Genomic DNA, 4,720 nt, shown 5'->3' with positions numbered 1-4,720 from the left:
CCAATACATAAAAATATCTTGAAGTGTATCATTAGGTCCATATGAATTTTCTAAAACCCAAGAACCTAGTTTGCATGCCATAATCTCTCTCAAAGTATCTCATTACATTTATGACTCATCCAACATCTCAATAGTAAGAGCGGAAACATGTGATCAACAATTCTTAGTTAACAAAAGAAACCCGACCACAAATGTTACACTATTGGATAAGTAAGAGGAGGATCATACATAATTTTTTCAAAGATTTGTATATTATGAATAAAGAAGAAAATCTGGTGCTATAGAATATTGTTTAAGCATGAGTGGCACATGGAAAAAATGTAAAGCTTTTCGTGCTCTATTCTCTAGAATTAGAGATCAATTTTAGAATGTTATTTGGATCCATAATCATATACAAATTACTTATAATTGATGCATTATACAACATATATATAAACTTACCAAGTCAAGGATGTAAGCGTTTATATTGAAGTTCTGAAAACATGTGCGTAAGTAAAGCTTTCAGGCTCACTTGGATCTATCATAACAAAGCTAGTGTTGACAAATCATTTTGATGCCAGTGTGATGTTCTCATAAGAAATATTATCATGATGTTTGACACCAAGTGGAAGATGGATTAGTATCTAACTAATCCAAAAGTACTAAACACAGTCGTAAATAAATTGTTTGTTGGTACTATACACACACTAAATAACTCAGGCCTAATACATGTTTCTAGATAACCTCATCAATTCGCTGTAAGATACCTTCAACTACTAATGGCAATGTTTACAAAAGATTGCTATAGGAAGTATTTCTTTTTAAAAAAATCACTATCTGTTGACCAGTACATGGCAAAAATTATTAACCACAAATATGTCATATTATCAGCATTACTCGATATGTAATTAGCGTATTATGTCTGTCAACATCTTATCCATTTGGTATATCTGATGTGATAAAAATAAAATTTTACCAAGAAAACATGTGCATAAGATGAACTATGGAAACAAATTGAAATAAAATATATGGTCAAATTTTAGAGACTGCATGAAGCATGGAGCTCGTAATTGCTAGCCTGTGTCAAATGCATGCTTTTGCAAGAAAATAAAGCAACTCAGTCAAATGCATTGTTCCCTGTGTATTTTCGAGTACAACTACCATTATATACATTGAGATCTAAGCCTCACAGTAGAACTATGTGCCCTACGTACTGATGATGCTAATGCTAATGTGTATTGTTCCTCGCTGTGAAACAAAACATGAATCAAACAATAATGGATACAAAAGTTATTGAGAATTATAAGATAAATTATTCCAAAATAGACCGAGAAGCAAAAGAAAAACACCAGTCATGTGACATGCTAGTACCTAGCTCTCGCCTGAATGTACCAGGCAATTTTTCAATCGATCTTGCAGGGTTGTTTGAACCTCGTGCCTATGATATCCATGCAAGGGAAAGAGGATCAACCTACCAAACCTGTGGAGATCGATGGGTCTTGCAGGGATATGTGCCTGATGCACCTTGCGATCTACCCACCGAATCGCCATGATATGCATGCTCAAGAACAGAGTCAATCGGCCAAGGGCACTATGATATGAGCAATCGGGAAAACATATTCAACCTATTTATTGAAAAAAATCTAACACCGTACATGAACACTCATTTACCTCGAAACTCGGTTGGGTGGACTTAATTGGTTGCAGGGGAACACAGTGCCCTCGCTACCTGGTTGGTGGCCGACAGGGCTCGCTCCCCGCCAACGCCAGCCGCGAGTTCAACTCCTTCACCCTGCTGGTTCTCGAAAAAGAAATTTCACCCCGTCCACATAATGGAATATGAACCGGAAATACATTCGGTGGTCTTAGCTCGCGAGCTCCCATAGTCTACCTTGACTTCCTAATTTTCGGAGAAATTTTATTCCAAATGTTCACTTCAATATTTAACGTTATTTTATAATGTTATATTTTATCCATGCATAATTGATTTGAACTTAAACTCCGGTGCAAGATAACAGATAAGATAGAACAAATAGACAATTACCTTTTTTCCGGGGAAATCATAATTCATAGCATATAAAATAGTACACGTAATAGGTTATTCTTCTTTGTTTGTTCGCTTGGAGAATTTCTATGAAATAAATTGCTTACTTCAATCCCATTACAAGCGGGATATCATATTTCATAGCATCTAAAATACACGCAATATATGATTCTTCTATATGTTTCTTGGCTTGGAGAATTCCTATGAAATAGGCTGCTTACTTCAATCCCACTGCATGGACAGGCATAAATATGTCCGTACAAACTCTCTGACTTGGAACGTCGCAGACGTATCTGATTCATTGCATGCAAGAAAATTAACTAAGCTCAATCAAATGCACAATTAATGTGAGTACAGTTTTACTGCCATACCCAAGTAAAAAATCATGATCAGACATGCAGCCTGGAGCCCTGGAGAAGACATGCATGCGGCATATATCCACCAGGATAAGAGCGTGAGATAAATACTGATCTTTAGTATAGCATCTGAGTCCTAAGCTAGCATGCAGCAGTATGCGGATATCAAAAAAATACTGCAAGACCAGCTGACGATCGATATACATACCTGCAGATCGTGCATACTTGCATGTCTTGCATGGTGCTTATTTAATTTGCGTACGTAAGCCAGGAATCGATTTTACTGGCAGCGCCCCAAACGATCGGAAAAACCTTGATGCATCGGCTTGGTGCATCGGACCTTTGCAGATTTATTGCCGGCGGCGGACTGCAGGTCTAGGAAAAACTCTCTGACGCCCCAATCATCAGTCAGGTGCTACATGCGTGGATAGCCGACCTGCAGAACGTATCCCATGACTTGGTGCCGATCCAGTTGCACTACAGGAATCTGCCAAGATGCCGACGGCCTCCAGCCCTCGGCGTATCACCGCCTCGCCCTCGGCGTACACTACGCCGACGGGGCCCCTCGGCGTAGCTCCTCGGGGAAGGTGGGCCTCGGCGCATGCCACTTGGCCCTCGGCGTAGCTCCGCCCGTCGGCGTAGACGAAGTGGCCCGACGGCTGGCTCCACCCCTCGGCGTAGTGGCCGTCGGCGCAGGTCGCTGACCGGCACCGTCAAGGTGACGGCCGTTACGGCTACGCCGAGCGCCGCACCGTCGGCGTACGGTGACGCGTGGCGAGCCCTGGTCGACCTTGGCGGTCGATACGCCGAGGGCCTCCCCGTCGGCGTAGTTGGACGCGTGGCGCCGCCTGGTCGCTCCTACCTCCCGTTACGCCGAGGGCCTCACCGTCGGCGTACCGCCACACGTGGCGCAGCCTGGGCGATCCTGGCGCCGGTACGCCGAGCGCCTCCCCGTCGGCGTACTTGGACGCGTGGCGCGGCCTGGGCGTCCCTGGGCGACGGCCGCTACCCGAGGGCCTCCCCGTCGGCGTAGGCTCGACCATTTGGTCCATTACTGGACGCGTGGCGCGCCCTGGGTGATCCTGGGAGCTACCCCGAGGGGGAACCCGTCGGCGTAGAGGGTACCATTTGGTACATTTTTTTCGTTTTTTGCTGTTTCGCGCGTTTTCCAGATTTGGCAGGATACACAAGCACATATAATTCACATGAAATTCATAGGCATGAAGTGCAAATACATATAACATCAAGTGCATACATAGTGTCATAGTGCCATAGGTTGCATACATAGTGTCATAGTGACATAGGATGCATACATAGTGCCATAGTGTGCATACATGCATGGTGCCATAGTGTGCATAAGATACATGGGACTACTAGAGGAGCTCGTCGCCGCTAAACACCGGCCGATTCCTTCCGGTAGAAGCTGCGGAAGAACCACCGGGAGAAGGACCGGGAGAAGTACCGGGAGAAGTACCGGGTGTAGCACCGGGAGAAGGACCACCATGATGAACCGGTGTGATCTCCCTCCCACCACCCTGGTTTCCGGAACATCCCGTTCCCTACACACATGTTCCCGAGATGTTAGCAATTTGCGAGGCAAAGGAAAGCCGTAGTATTCGGTTTGGCGAAGAACTTACCGTTGTTCTCCCATAGTACTCCGCAGCGAAATTTTCCTTCGATGGCATGTTTGGCGCCGGCCCCGGAAAGGGAGGCATCGGCCCTAAATCCACTGTCTGTCCAGTTTGATTGGCCACCATCGACGCCTGCAAGATAGTTTACATGTCAGTCTTTGAAGAAATGAAGCATCAAACTAGGGGAAAGTGGGACTTGTCATCATTTGCGAAAACAAAGGTTGGAACTTACATGTATATATGCCATGTACTCCATGAAGTGCTGCTGGTGCTGGTTGAAGGCCACCTGATATTCTTGATGAGCGGCCACGTAGGCCGCCTCGAAGTCAGGCTACAATTTCACAAATTCATGTCTCGTTAGCACTTAGCAATGTATGAACGAAAGTCGGAAAGAGGATGGAAATGAGGGAAACTTACGTCGTATGCGGGTTGTTGCCGAGACCGGCGACGAGGCGGGAGAGGGGGGCTGTCCTTGGTGAGTCCCGCCTTGAGACGCGTGAAGGTCGTGGTGAGGGTATGCTTGACGGCCTTGTTCAGCATGGCGAGACGGCCATGCGGCAACCCTCCGGACGACAGGACCAACGACTCCTCGTCGACCTCCGCGCTCATGGGGTCATCCACCTCCGGGTGACGATGCCTCACCATCTCGCAGTAGTTCTCGACGTCCTCGGCGTAGGTGCCGAAGTACTCAGGGAGCGAGGGCTGAGGCT

The 4,720-nt window shown here is 46.0% G+C and overlaps 1 long non-coding RNA gene across 1 annotated transcript; it reads right to left on the bottom strand.

The window, feature by feature from the left end:
• Positions 1 to 3,592: 3,592 nt before the first annotated feature.
• On the bottom strand, positions 3,593 to 4,413 carry LOC127348639 (uncharacterized). Its single transcript, XR_007879858.2, has 3 exons — positions 4,243 to 4,413; positions 4,017 to 4,142; positions 3,593 to 3,938 (listed from the first exon to the last, which is right to left on the bottom strand). It is a non-coding gene; the product is annotated as an uncharacterized lncRNA (long non-coding RNA).
• Positions 4,414 to 4,720: the final 307 nt, after the last annotated feature.

Source organism: Lolium perenne, chromosome 4 (genome assembly GCF_019359855.2).
Source record: "Lolium perenne isolate Kyuss_39 chromosome 4, Kyuss_2.0, whole genome shotgun sequence".
NCBI lineage: Eukaryota > Viridiplantae > Streptophyta > Magnoliopsida > Poales > Poaceae > Lolium > Lolium perenne.
This window is presented reverse-complemented; position numbering and strand designations above follow the sequence as displayed.